At 40.2% G+C, this 15,615-nt stretch overlaps 1 protein-coding gene across 7 annotated transcripts in view; it reads left to right on the forward strand.

Annotated features, from left to right (window-relative positions):
- Positions 1-15,615, forward strand: part of MCTP1 (multiple C2 and transmembrane domain containing 1) — a 916,692-nt gene that overhangs the window by 704,781 nt on the left and 196,296 nt on the right. The window lies entirely within an intron of this gene.

Genomic DNA, 15,615 nt, shown 5'->3' on the forward strand with positions numbered 1-15,615 from the left:
ATTACTTTCCAACCTGTAACAGTGACACTGTTGACTTATTGAAGGGGTCCCCCTGTGGCTTCAGAACATAGAATCTTCATTCATGTTTTGTGACTGAATGGAGCTTATTTTTTGAGCAGTTATGGACTGCTGGTGACATCTGTGTGTGGTATGAATTTTCTTTTCCAATAGTTTTTATTGACATTTTCAAAGAAAATGAGTACAGAAAAAACTTAGTACAACATACTAGAAATAATGCTGTGTTCCCCCACAGTCAGTAGGTACAAACAACAACATAAAAGGAGAACAGGGTGCACTCACATTATATGCTCTCAAATACATGACCAGTTATGTATGTAAACATTAAATACAGTTCAGGAACGAGTCAACTCAGCCATCCAAATAACCATGATGTCACATTGTATGAATTTTATTACCACCGGTTTGCTTTGTTACTTTGGCGCTACTCCGATACTCTCCATATATACTGTATGTAGTGTTCAAAGTTTAACCCCTATGCACTTTAGCAATGTCGATAGTTTCTTAGAAATATTTTAGGCTGGTCAGGTTCCTTTTGCATGTAATATACCTTCTTTTATGCACAAAGTGGGTCTTCTCAGTTGTCTTATTTTTTATCTAAATCTATCTTTTAAAGCATCTATGCTATAGATGCCCAATCCTTGGATCTTTTATGCATGGGTTGATTTTGAATTTAGGCACCTGTAAAATACTATGTTATCAGATGAATGCTGCTTGATATATGGATACTTGTATTAGTTAATTCAAGCTGTGGATATATACTGTATGTGTGAAAAGTTGTTGCATTGTATTTATATTGGTCACACACAGCATCCAGTAAAGTATACTTTTAAAGTCAAACCTTCACACCAAACCAGAATCAGGGTTTTTTTAAGAGGTCAGCACATACAACAAACAAAAGCACAATTGCCATAATCAATCATACGAAATGTATTGCTTGTAGACAGTTACATTTTTATTTAATAAAATACAATAGAGGCTTTCAATAGCCCCTTATTTTTATAAAAATCACCATTAAATATTTCAATTGTCACCCTGTGTGGACTTATATACATCTAAGCAATACATCATATACAGAACAAATATATATATATATATATATATATATATATATATATATATATATATATATATATATATCATACTGTATGTCCAGTACATATATTGATTGTACACATGTTGTCCAAAATATATACCATAAATATAGTTGTATGTATGAGTCACCCTCATATATACCAAGAGATACACTGGCTCCCAAACCTCCTATAATGCAGCAGAAAGGACTGAAACAAACAGGGATGGCAGCATAACTAGAGATTTTTTTTATTAACATTCAGTGGTGAGCTTGGATCCCTGTCACATTTTGGTCTGTGTTAATCTTTAGTGCTTTAGTATTATTAAAGCAAACCTTTTTTTTGGATAGAGTTGAGAGGGATTACAACACCTGCCAGGCTGTTATAGCTGTCTTGTTTATCGTGATCCAAAAATCACAACTTTTGGGTTGTCACCAGAACAGGAATAGAGATGAAATCTTCCAGTGGGGACATTCGTTCTGGTGACTCTGGTAGCAACCAGGAATTCCCTCACTTTGTAGGGATTTCTCACTTCCTGTTTTAGCTATAGGACAGGAAGTAAAGGAAAATCTCCCCAATGGATCACAGATGTAAAAACAATGATAGGGGATATAACCCTCCCTTACTCTATCCAAAATGAAAAACTGTTGGCACTAGTTCTACTGTAAGATCCCTTGAAATATAAACCCCTAAGTATTTAAAATAATCTGCATTCCAATTTAATTTCTCTTTTAATGACTTTGCTGTTTCACAGTCTACATTTCGAATTAGAATTACACATGTAGTTAATCTTAAAATGTGCTAATATTCCAAACTGTAACATATTATTGTGCAATACTTGGTGAAAATCAAGTAAAAGTAGAATTTTTAAGTGAAAATCCCAAAATAGAGGTGATAAAAGACACGACAAGTGCTGTTTAACTTTTTCGGCTTTCTGACTGAAAGACATTAAGCTTTAGCCTTGCTGATAGATTAAGGGTGGAGACATTTTTTTCCAATAAGGTCTGTATCTAAAAAGGTAGCCAATAGTCATGAGCGGGAAAGGCCTTGGTTCACTTTGCTGATGGATTCACGATTCCCAGTCTCAAATCTTCAAACATCTAAAATAGCACCCAAACCCCATTGAATTCTATGAGAACTGAATCTTTTAATTTTGTTCTGGCCTCTTTCAGGGGAGATTTGCAAGCTTTCAGTATAAAAGGGCATAGGTAGCTCAGCACTTCCATTGGGGCATGTACAGATGCAATACAAATTGTTTAAAAATGCCATTCAGCAAGGAGCAGGTCTTTTATTGTGGCTTAAAGGGCAACATTAAAAATGCACAATTCCTTTAAATTACATGCTTTGGGGATGCCCTAAACCTCATCAGGGCTTCACTCATCATGGTTTATGCTCTGCTTTGCTGGACGAGATGTTTGATATTGTATTTACAATACCCCCACATCAGTCAGGCTAGGGATGTGGAGATGAGGCCCTTATCCATATCAACATGAGAACAAGGTGCCTTGCTGGGCCCCCACACCATACCACTGTCTAGGATAAGGGCCTGGTATATTTCTTTTTCTTTTTTTTTGCATGGGGTCCACTTTACCAGACCATATTCCAGGCATGCAGCCTGGGTGGACAAAAACAGAGGGCAAAGCAAGTGCCTCCCCCCCCCCTTGAAACATATCAGGTAACACTCCAAAAAAAGAAAATGACATGGGATCCCCCCTAATATCCATATGAGAGCCTGTTCCTAGATATTGCTCAGGTATGGAGTAACCCTCTGGCAAGGTACCTTGTCTCTATGTTGCTAGAGACAAGGACCTCATCCCCACATTCTTAGCCCAATAAATCTGGGGATTTGTGGGGGAGAATAGATGGCTCACAGTGTCCATTCCTCTGCCCTATATTAACAAATAAGGGGAACATAATACCCCTTGTTACTCAATCACTAAAGAAAATGACAAAGTAAATTAAAATGCACACCATGACAAAGTCCTTGATTAATAAAAAATATAAACATTGTTCCCCGAATCCAGCATCAATCACAATATCCAGCTATGTTTGCTGGCATTGTTATGGTCATGACCATATTTAGTCAATAACATCATCTTGGATGACCGCCAGCTTGAGTAGAATTTGAAACAATCCAATGAGTGGTAGGAAGCTATAATTTACATGAATGACTTCCAAATGCAGCAGGTGAAGGTCCAGTTGGGTGTGTGAACTGGCCAAATCTGACCATTTAATTCTTCCATTCAGCCAACTGGAAACAGCTTGGGTTTGGGTCAAAGTCATGGTCAACCCAAACCTCAAGTTCATTCCTAGTTGCCAAGTGTAGCAACATGATATCAATAAGTGTTAAAAGCTTGAATAGGATAAAGCTAATATAAAGTATATTCTAGCAAATGCACAACTGAAGAGTCATTAAAATGTGCAATTTCTGTTCTAGATACTTTAAAGTGTGAATTAGCCTTGTCAAGGTATGCTTGTTGCTTTTTGTTTCATTGATAGACATATATTTATTGGCTCTTTTGGTATTGGTATGTATTGGAATTTGGTTATTCATCTGAAAGGGGTATTTTTCATTTGAAAGCTACGTTTCAATACTGTGTTATCGATAAAAATTAATGTACATTTTTCACAATATCAAACTAACTGTTAATCTCATACTTAATTAAGAATTGTTGCTAGGGTAATACTGAACTTTTTTTTACTTGGTGTATATATATATATATATATATATATATATATATATATATATATACAGTTGCAAGAAAAAGTATGTGAACCCCTTGGGATTACGTGGAGTTTTGCATGAATTGGGCATAAAATGTGCTCTGAACGTCATCTAAGTCACAACAATAGAAGAACACAGTCTGCTGAACATAATACTACACAAACATTAGATGTTGCCATGGTTTAATTGCACATAACATGTAAACATTCACAGTGCAGGGAGGAAAAAGTATGTGAACCTTTGGACTTAATAACTGGTTGACCCTCCTTCGGCAGCAATAACCTCAACCAAACGTTTCCTGTAGTTGCAGATCAGACCTGCACAACGATCTGGAGTAATTTTGGACCACTCCTCTTCACAAAACTGTTTCAGTGTAGCAATATTCTTGGGATGTCTATTGTGAATCGCTCTCTTAAGGTCATGCCACAGCATTTCAATCGGGTTGAGGTCAGGACTCTGACTGGGCCACTCCAGAAGGCGTATTCTGTGCTGTTGCAGCCATTGTTTTGTTGAATTACTTGTATGCTTTGGGTCATTGTCCTGTTGCATCACCCATCCTCTGCGGAGCTTCAGTTGGCGGACAGATGGTTGTACGTTTTCCTGCAAAATGTCTTGATAAACTCTGGAATTTATTTTCCCATCAATGACAACAATCCATCCAGGTCCTGAGGCAGCAAAGCAGCCCCAAACCATGATGCTCCCTCCGCCATGTTTTACAGTGGGGATGAGGTTTTGATGTTGGTGTGCTGTGCCTTTTTTTCTCCACACATAGTGTTGTGTGTTCTTCCCAAACAACTCAATCTTGGTTTCATCTGTCCTCAGTATATTTTGCCAGTAGTGCTGTGAAACATCCAGGTGCTCTTTTGCAAACTTCAAACGTGCTGCAATATTCTTTTTGGACAGCAATGGCTTCCTCCGTGGTGTCCTCCCATGTACTTCATTCTTGTTTAATGTTTTCCTTATTGTAGATGTGTCAACAAAAATGTTAGCATGTGCCAGAGATTTCTGTAGGTCTTTAGCTGACACTCTGGGATTCTTCTTTACCTCATGCAGCATTCTGCGCTGTGCTCTTGCAGTCATTTTTACAGGACGACCACGCCTAGGGAGAGTAGCAACAGTGCTAAACTTTCTCCATTTGTAGACAGTCTGTCTTACCGTGGACACATGAACATCAAGGCTTTTGGAGATACTTTGTAACCCTTTCCAGCTTCATGCAAGTCAGCAATTCTTGATCATAGGTCTTCTGAGAGCTCTTTTCTGCGAGGCATGGTTCACATCAGACAGTGCTTCTTGAAACCAGTAAACCCAAAACAGGTGTTTGTTTTTTAAGGGCAGGACAGCTGTCAGCAACACATCCAATATCATCACACTGATTGGAGTCAAGGTTGGCTCACTCCTGGCTCCAATTAGCTCTGGGAGAAGTCATTAAGCTAGGGCCTCACATACTTTTTCCTCCCTGCACTGTGAATGTTTAGATGTTATGTGCAATTAAACCATGGCAACATCTAATGTTTGTGTACTATTATGTTCAGCAGACTGTGTTCTTCTATTGTTGTGACTTAGATGACATTCAGAGCACATTTTATGCCCAATTCATGCAAAACTCCACGTAATCCCAAGGGTTCACATACTTTTTCTTGCAACTGTATATATATATAAAGGAATCCTGAGCTGAGAGCTGTAGACTATTATCACTGTTAGTGTTGTCAGACCTGCTCAGTTATTTTGTACTGCACTACACCCCCCCCCACCACATCTTTATAACATAAAGAGGAGGGTCACTACAGTAGTCCAGACAGGACCAGACATGGCTAATACCACTACTTGGGATTACAGTACAGGATTTTAGAGCTCACTGGATTACTTTCAAATCGACAGATATTTTTCTGTACTTGCAGCATATTTAAAGAAACAAAATATGGTGACATGTACTGCTCTCACCGGCCACTTTATTAGGTACACCTGTTCAATTGCTTTGTAACACAAATTGCTAATCAGCCAATCACATGGCAGCAACTTAGGCATCTAGATGTGGTGAAGACAACTTGCTGAAGTTCATACCAAGCATCAGAATGGTGAAGAAAGGGGATTTAAGTGACTTTGAACATGGCATGGTTGTTGGTGCCAGACAGGCTGGTCTAAATATTTGAAAAACTGCTGATCTACTCGGATTTTCACGTACGCCTAGCAACTAACATATTCATAAAAATAGAGTTGCCTCCATAGTTCTCTTTGTTCTTTGTGAGTGTAGTGTATACTATTTCTGTGTTAGTCCCAATAACACAGCAATTTTTCTATAGTTTTCCTCAATACTACAGACACTGCTGTACTTATCATACTCATTAATAAAAAAACAGGTTCTCTCAGAGACTATGTTAAGATCTTGCAAGGAATGATAATAAGTAAAATGAAAGTTAGAAGGGAGAAGTTAAAGATATTTTACAGGTGAAATGACACCTTTAATAGATCTCATCATACTAACTAGCCTCTGATAGATGCTCACAACCCTTGTTAGTCATCTCCCCATGTTAAATTGGATATTTCACCATGTCAGCGTTTCCACTCCTATAAAGATTATTACACATGCATCGGTCCTTTGACTGAAAGTATTAAATAGATTTCTCGGCTTTCTCTAAAACTCCTGTCAGAGGGGTTAAACTGCTCTAGTATGTTAATAATATGGATTAAATCTGAATTTTCCAAAGAAAGCTGTCGTGCTTGATTTCTTTCCTAAACTGCTTAGAATTTTAAGTTTGTCAGTCTGTCAGCCCTACTCAGTGGATGCAACCATTGTGTGGGCTGGACTTTTCAAGGAATAAAGAACGTTAGTTATCTAGGATTGTTTATCCGTTTGTGCCTCCTTCCAAATGTATCTTCATACCAGTTTATGATATGATGAATAGGGTTGATTTTAGATTGATTTACACAAGAATATCCTTTATACAAGATGGATATATATATGTATACAAATACTGTGTGTGTGTATATATATATAGTGCAGGGCAGCAATCAAAAATACTCAGTGCAAGAATGTACAGCAAGTCCATAGCATAAACAATACTTTTGCTTGGCCGATTCACTTACTAAACTCAGGTCAGTTTCTGACTACCAGAGTGTCTCTTAATGGGAGGGGTGAACAAGAAAAACAGGCAGCACATATGCCAGTTTTAGGCCTCGTTCATACCAATGTGCAGAGATATCAGTTTATCTGCACACTATCTTCAGGGGCACAACAAAATCAATTGTTTTCTATGTGCCCTGTTCACACTACAACAAGGAGTATCATGTGCAGATTGTCTGCACGGTAATCTTCAACATGTATAAAACTCATTGTGGAGTGCATGAAAACTGATGTCTCTGCAAGTGAAATCTGCACCTCAGTTTCCATCAGTTTTCACGCACGTATGGTGTGAACGAGCCATTAGTGTTCTGACAGCACTCTTCCTTTTCACCCAGCAGGCTCTCACAGCATAGAGAATGAGTGAGAGTGTTCACATATTTGAAGGCTTGTGCACAGCTGAGACTAATAATGAGGTCTGGCTATCAGGATGTAGCTGTAGCCCTTGGAGTGGAAGCTTTATACTTTACCCCACCCAAAAATCTCCAAAGTCCTTTGACTCCAGGACCACATCACTCACACCTGGAACCCTTCACCATGGGTATGTATAAATATATATATATATATATATATATATATATATATATACTGCTCAAAAAAATTAAAGGAACACTTTGAAAACACATCAGATCTCAATGTGGAAAAATATCATGCTGGATATCTATACTGGTATGGACTGGGTAATGTGTTAGGACCGTAAGGATGAACCATCATTTGATAGAAATGAAAATTATCAACCTACAGAGGACTGAATTCAGAAGACACTCCGAAAATCAAAGTGAAAAAATAATGAAGTAGACTAGTCCATTTTGCTGAAATTTCATTGCAGCGACTCAGAATGGTACTCAGTAGTTTGTATGGACCCCATGTATGCATGCTTGACAACGTTTGGGCATGCTCCTAATGAGACGTCGAATGGTGTCCTGGGGTATTTTCTTCATCCTCCAGGAACTGCCTGCATACTCTTGCCACATGAGGCTGAGCATTGTCATGCACCAGGAGGAACCCAGGACCCACTGCACCAGCATAGGGTCTGAATTGGTCCAAGGATTTCATCTTGAAACCTAATGGCAGTCAGGGTTCCATTATCTAGCCTGTAGAGGTCTGTGCATCCCTTCATGGATACACCTCCCCAGACCATCACTGACCCACCACTAAAACAGTCATGCTGTTTTAGTGTCATGCATTCTCCACAGCTTCTCCAGACCCTTTCAGGTCTGTCACATGTGCTCAGGGTGAATCTGCTCTCATCTGTGCAAAGCCCAGTGCTGGACCTGCCAATTCTGGTGTTCAATGGCAAATGCCAATCAAGCTCTATGGTGCCTGGTAGTGAGCACAGGGCCCACTAGAGAATGTCGGGCCCTCAGGCCACCCTCATGAAGTATGCTTCTAATTGTTTGGTTTAGAGACATTCACACCAGTGGCCTGCTGGAGGTCATTCTGTAGGGCTCTGGCAGTGCTCATCCTGTTTCTCCTTGCACAAAGGAGCAGATACCAGTCCTGCTGATGGGCTAAGGACCTTCTAGTGCTGTCCAGCTCTCCTAGAATAACTGCCTGTCTTCGGAAATCTTCTCAATGCTCTTGAGACTGTGCTGAGATGCACAGTAAACCTTCTGGCAATGGCACATATTGATGTGCCATCCTGAAGGACTGCCTGTGCAACCTCTGTAGGGTCCAGGTATCACCTCATGCAACCTTTAGTGACACTGACCCTAGCCAAATGCAAAACTAGTGTCAGAAAAAATAACTAGGTTAAAAAATGTCAGTGGCCTCCACCTGTAAAGTAAAACCATTCCTGCTTTGGGGGTCGTCTCATTGTTGCCCATCTAGTGCACCTGTTGTTAATTTCATTAACACCAAAACAGCTGAAACTGATTAACAACCCTCTCTGCTACTTAACTGACCAGATCAATATCCCAGGAATTTAATTGACTTGATTAAAAAGTGTTCCTTTAATTGTTTTGAGCAGTTTATAATATATATATATATATTATCTTCTACAATCCCACCAGCCAGTACCTCACAATATACATGAAGTAAAATTAATACATTTGAGATGTTGAGTGTGACTACAACATCACCTGTTGAAAAAAGCCTGTTGTCATAGGGCTCAAGCTGAAAATTACACACAAAAGTGAGTGAGTCAAAGAAGTGATTCCCTCTTAATTTTTTCCCTCACTCTGTACAGCACCATTGGAAGTCTCATTTAAAGATTGTGTGAAAGGAAACAGCTTTTTGCTGTGCTTTTTACCCCCCAATATTACCAGCTGCCTGACCCTGCTGGATGTTTAGGCCCCCAGTCTCAAGTTCACTTTGAAATCTTGTTTTTATTTATTTGTTTATTTTTTAAAGCCCAGTTCCAGGTTCATCCTCCAGGTTTGCAGTCACCCACCTGGAAATGCACAACTTTCCCCCTGTTTAATTTTTTTTGCTTAATTTTTAATACTTTCATTTTCAGAAGTCTTCAGATTGGTCATGTGATGGGCAGGGTCCTCTTCTCTTTGGATCTCCTGGTGGGTGGTCCAGAATGGTGCAGAGCATGTCAGTGATGTAATGCTGTCACATCTGCACTCTTGGGGTGGGTCCATAAAGCATTCCCAGGATGTCTTTAGCTAAGAGGTGAAAATCCATTTCTACGAGGGACAGCTCAGGTGGTGAGTATTGCTGTCACAACTGCCTTTTTTGCACTTCCAGGGAGACCTTTAAGCCGTTCCTGACTGCATTACAGCCAAAAAATAGCTACAGCGTGGACATCCAGTTCTGGGGGGGGGGCATCTATAGACTTCCCCCCAGAACCATGCCCCCCCCCCCACGCACCCCGTGTGCCCTGCATTCAGTGTGCTCTGTGATTGCTGTGTCTGATGGACACAGTTGATCACAGATCACGGTAAAGTAAAATCACAGTGACCCTTTACCTTGTGATCAGCTGTGTGCAATCACAGCTGATTACGTAAATAGACTTGTCGGTTATCAGCTTTGCTTTCCTCATTCGCTGTCACAGTGCGAGGTGAGGAGAGCTGGTAACCAGCGAATGTGACGGGGACATTTACACTAATAATCAGGGCACTGATAATGCCCTGATTATCAGTGCAGCCCAAACAGTGCCCATCAGTGCTGTCTGTCAGAGCCCATTAGTGCTACCTATCAGTGCCCATCAGTGCTGCCTACCAGTGCCCATTAGTGCTACCTATCAGTGCCCATCAGTGCTGTCTACCAGTGCCCATTAGTGCTACCTATCAGTGCCCATCAGTGCTGTCTACCAGTGCCCATTAGTGCTGCCTATCAGTGCCTCCTGATAAGTGTCCATCAGTGCCACCTATCAGTGCACATTATTACCACCTATCAGTGCCCATCAATGATGCCTATGAGTGCTGCCTCATCAGTGCCAATCAGTGCCACCTCATCTGTGCCCATCAGTGCAACCTATCAGTGCCCATCAGTACAGCCTCATCAATGAAGAAGAAAAATTACTTATTTGCAAAATTCTATAACAGAAACTAAGAAAAACTTTTTTTTAGAATGTTTGGTATTTTTTCATTTGTTCAGCAAAAAAAACAAAAAAAGCGGGGATCAAATACCACCAAAAGAAATCTCTTTCTGTCTCAAAAAAATTATAAAAAGTTAATTTGGGTATAATATTGCATGTCCGCGCAGTTGTCATTCAAAGTGCAACAGCGTTGAAAGCTGAAAATGGGCCTGGGCAGGAAGGGGGTGAAAGTGCCTGGTATTGAAGTGGTTAAAAGAAAAATAGCCCAGAATTGGGCTTTAACAGAGAACTTGTTCTTGTTTTCTTGTTCCTAACCTGGTTTAGAATATTGTAATATTATACAGAATGATTCCATTCATAAGTTTACAGACTGTTTCCACACATAGACATCAACTGAAAGGGAATTATTACAGTTTTAATTTCAAGAAAAGACGCTTTCCAAGTGGCCTATCCTACAATTGGTTTTTTCACAGCTTTCAATTAGCTGAGCACAGTTCCCTTCTGTGCCTCTATTATTATTATTATTATTATACAGGATTTATATAGCGCCAACAGTTTGCTCAGCGCTTTACAATATAAAGGGAGACAATACAGCAACAATACAGTTCAATACAAGAGGGATAGGAGGGCCCTTGAAGCTTACACTCTAAATACTTATGTATAATTTCTTCTTGAAAAATTACCCATCAAGCATTTTACATTTGGCAGAATTGTATTTGTAGGGAAAATGTTAGAGAACAGATTGATTTACTGAATATACTGTACTTATTTTACTGAATGCACAGTACATATAATACATTCAATGGATGAACTGTGAAGCTCATTATTCTGTGTGGCTCATTATTCTCCCAGATAGCCCACACTAATGTGATGTTTTATAATGTAATAATGCTAACATTGAAATGACACAGGATTTCAAGGCCACCCATTAGGCCTTGGTGTGTCTAACCATCCTTCTATGTCCAATCATGTGTTAAGCTTGCCGATAATGTGTTAGGTCTTATTTACAAGAGCCAGCTATTTCACACCTGCCGAACTCACGCTCTTCTTCCCTATTATCTATCACTTGTTTCACATTACCAGAGCTCTGTAAGCTCAGTGCAACAACTTATGGAACAGTTTCTACATGGTGTGTACAACTGCGTGCTAATTAGCAGAAATACATTATCCCCCGGTGTGACAGTGTTTGTGGCGACTTTTACTGCATCTGGAGTGCTGGGAAATTCATGTTTATTTTCATGTATCGAGGCAAACTCTCAGTATGGCTTCCAGTTATCTCCTCAGGGGTGTTTGCCTGGGCTAATTCTCACAGAATCGTTCCTGCTAGGTTTTGTGTCTCTGCTCCAAACATAACATATTGGACATAAGTCTGAACACTTCAGTCTTAACAACCTGTTTATTGTCCAGTGTGATAAAGCAAATCAACGTACTTACTGCCGTCTGTGCGTTCTTGGTCTGATGACCTTGTCCCCTTCATTTCTTGTTCTGATGTCACATAGATAGGAAGAGATTGAAAAGAACAGGAAAAAAAATCTGACCTAACCCTTCTTTACTCTATTTGATACTGAGAAGCTATTGGCTGGAGTTGGGCGTGCGTCTTTCGACTTGTATATCCATTTATCTGAGTGTAGCAGTTGTCTGTTTTTATCAATAGCCTCACTATTGTTCATCTGCAAACAATATCACCAAACGCCCTGCAACTTTGCATTATATTGGTGCGTGAAAGGCACAAATGCGTATGCAAAACTGAGCTATTTTTTATATGCGGATATTTGTACTTTTTCTTATAGTGAATCATGTTAACAGAGCATTCTGGTGTGCGGGTAGTATCCCAGAAAATGATTATTATTATTATTATACAGGATTTATATAGCGCCAACAGTTTGCTCAGCACTCTACAATATAATGGGAGACAATACAGCAACAATACAGTTCAATACAAGAGGAATAGGAGGGCTTGATCCTGGGAGCTTACAATCTAGGAGGGAGTGGCTAGTGGTACAAAGGGTAGTAACTGTGGGGGATGGACTGGTTGGTCAATTCAGATTTTTGGCTTTGGTTTGGATGTTCCACAAACACCCATTGTTCACCTTTTTACAACATACCACTACTGAAATCATCCATTAGATTGTTGTTTTAGGGCAGCGTGTGCTTTTTAAGAGCTGAACCACTTGCTCTCCTGAAGACTTACCCCCCTTCCTTAGCAGGACATTTTTTTTGCGTTACGGCACTGCAGTACTTTAACTGACAATTGCAGGATCATGCAACACTGCACCCAAATGAAATGTACATCCTTTTTTCTCATGAAATGAGCTTTCTTTCGGTGGTATTTGAGCGCCTGTGCATTTTTTTATTTTTTGCGATATAAAAAAAAAAGACCAACAATTTTGAGGAAAAAACTATATTTTTGACTTTTTGCTGTTAAACATGTCCAGTAAAAAAATTTAAAAAATCAAATTTCGTCATAAATTTAGGCCAAAATGTATTTGCTTACAAAAAATCCCAATACATGTAAATTCATTGGTTTGCTTGAAGGTTATAGCATTTACAAATGGCAGTATATATACTGGGATTCTTTTTCTATTTTTACTAGTAATGGCGGCAATCAGTGACATATAGCGGGACTGCGGTGGTCATTCTGAGACTGGGATGAACTGACTTGGTGTCACTGACATCCCCAGTGACACCAATACAGTGATCAATGCTAAAAAAAAAGCATTAACACAGTACTAATGGCACTGGGCAAGAAGGGGTTAACATGAGGGGTTACCTGTGTACTATTTTACTAAGTGCTTCACTGGAAGCACACTGCTTTGCATGGCTGTGCTCTGCACAGCCATTCAAAGCAGTGTACACGAGCTGACAGGGAGAACTGTTTTGTTTACAAACAGTTCTTCTCCCCGTTGTAGATGCTCGGCAATCACCAGGTGAGTAATCATCGGCCAGGAACCCGCGTATGGCAGTGCGGATAAGGTGCCCGTGCGCCCCGTGCGTGCTCCCTACCCGGCAGTGTAAAATCATGTATATATACATGATTTTGTGCACCTGTGCCACCCTGTAGCAGTATTTCTGCTTTAAGGCGATTGAGAAGTGGTTAAATTTTCATTTTTTAATATCACCATTGTAATAGCAATACAAAAAAATTGTTATGTTTCACAACCCAATATAAGATTACTTGAAGAAATCTCCTGTAATGTTTTGAAATCTGCCTTTTTACTGTCTATCTCTTTCCACAACTTCCCACATTCCCTACATCACATCATGTGCCAAACACAAAGCCCACGGGCTGAATCTGGCCCCCCCAGGCTGTTTCATGTGGCCCTTGTGCTTCTCCTGCAGCTGTGTCACCCCCCTTATCTCTGCCCGCGCCTTGTGTCAGCAGTAAACAGCAGAGAGAAGCACAGAATCCTCCTACAGATCCTGTGCCTCTCTGTGCAGCTGCAGCACTCCCACGTCTCCAGTTCAGCTCCTCATCTTGCTCATCATTCAGGAGACTCCGATAGCTGGCTGCAGTCCTCCTGTTGTCATCCTCCAAACCCTACTTCCCAGCTGCACCCCCAGCTTCTTCCCAGCAGCAACACAGGGGTTACTTCTTGACTTCTGATAATGGGGGGGCTCTTCACATCCGATGTAAGGGGAGGTGGCGTGTTGTGGACATTCAGTCTTACAGGTACAACCGGCCTTTTGAGGGTAACTATAATCCTGAAGCGGCCCACAGAATTCAGTTTGACACCCCTGCCCTACATGCTTTGCAGTTTCTCCTCTTCTGTTTGCAGTGTCCAAGGACTACATATCTCATGGTATCTTGTTGTTTGCAAGCAGTGATTCCTGTACTGACTCCACCTCCTGAAACTCCTCCTCTCAGCACCTCTGTAGTCCAGAAGGCAGGCTCTGTGAATTCTGTGGCACAGCAGTGCATACTCACAGGGCATAGTGAATACATGTCACAGAATTCAGGGAAGTAAATATGTGGGGATCTTCAGAGTAAATTTACAAACTTCAAGTTTGTTCAGAGTAATAGGAGTAGACTAAATAAATAAAAATACAATGTGGAAATTCATAGATAACTTTACATGTTGATTATATATATATATGGTTTAAACTAATAATGACTCAAACCAGCCTTGAGTGATCAAAATAATAAGAGGTGAATGTACAAGGTGACAGTATATGTATTGGTACAATGTAAAAGGACCAGCCTGGTATGAAAACATTGCATGTATTCATGTGAATATGCCTACCAAGAACTCAATTTAATAGGGCAGCACAAATAGAAAGAATGTGCAAAGTAATCAATTTTAATAGTTCCAGAATTTGGACTTTGCTACACACACCAAAAAAAGTCATCATTGTACACAGGATGTGTGTAGCATGTCATTTCTCTCTGCACCCCCCTCCCAGTATACAGCAATTGTCGGCTTTGGTTAATCAAAGCCAGGATCGCTGAGTAATGGGAGAAGTGTTGTCAGCAGCAGCTGTCAAAAAGCTAGTCTGAATTTGAGTTTATAAACAACACTGCTCCAGACCTTGATATAGAAAGATTCAAAATAGGATATTGTTACTTTTGTATCATTCTGTTCATTCATCTGCAGATCAAAGGATCAGTTAAAGCAACCTGACATGTAAAATGTTCCTGTGTTTAAACCTTTATTAACCCTTAGTTCTAACGCTAATTACCCTAATAAACTCCTTATTCTTCATCTCCCTCCAATTTATATTTTTTTTATTTAGTTTTTCTTTCTATTTTATTAACTATTAATAAGATTGTTTCTTTATTTTTGTTTTGTTTGCTAAAGTGGAGCTCCACCCAAAAGGGGAAGTTCCACTTTAAGCCTTTTTCCCCCGCTACCCATTAAAGATTGGCACCTTTGGGGAGTGGGTACCTGAATTTGACAGGTACCCACTCCCATTTTAGCTGCAATCGCCTAGGCTATAGGAAGCAGATGTAGTCCTCCCGCCCTCTCTTCCCGTAGTCTTCTTGGACATGTGACAGGTCCCAGAAGACTACGGGGCCATTCACAAAGCGCAGTGCTTCTCGTGCATGCACAGTGGGCACCTGACTGTGAAGCCTCAAGTTGTCATAGCCAGGTGCCCATACTGAAGATGTCAGGGAGAGAAGACGGCCAGTGAAACCAGCCGTAGTGAAGGGACTGAGGGACAGGAAAATGTCTGTATTTTAAAAGTCAGCAGCTAC

Source organism: Staurois parvus, unplaced genomic scaffold (genome assembly GCF_062004578.1).
Source record: "Staurois parvus isolate SC_StPar_1 unplaced genomic scaffold, SC_StPar_1.0 ptg000218l, whole genome shotgun sequence".
In the NCBI taxonomy this organism is placed as follows: Eukaryota; Metazoa; Chordata; class Amphibia; order Anura; family Ranidae; genus Staurois; species Staurois parvus.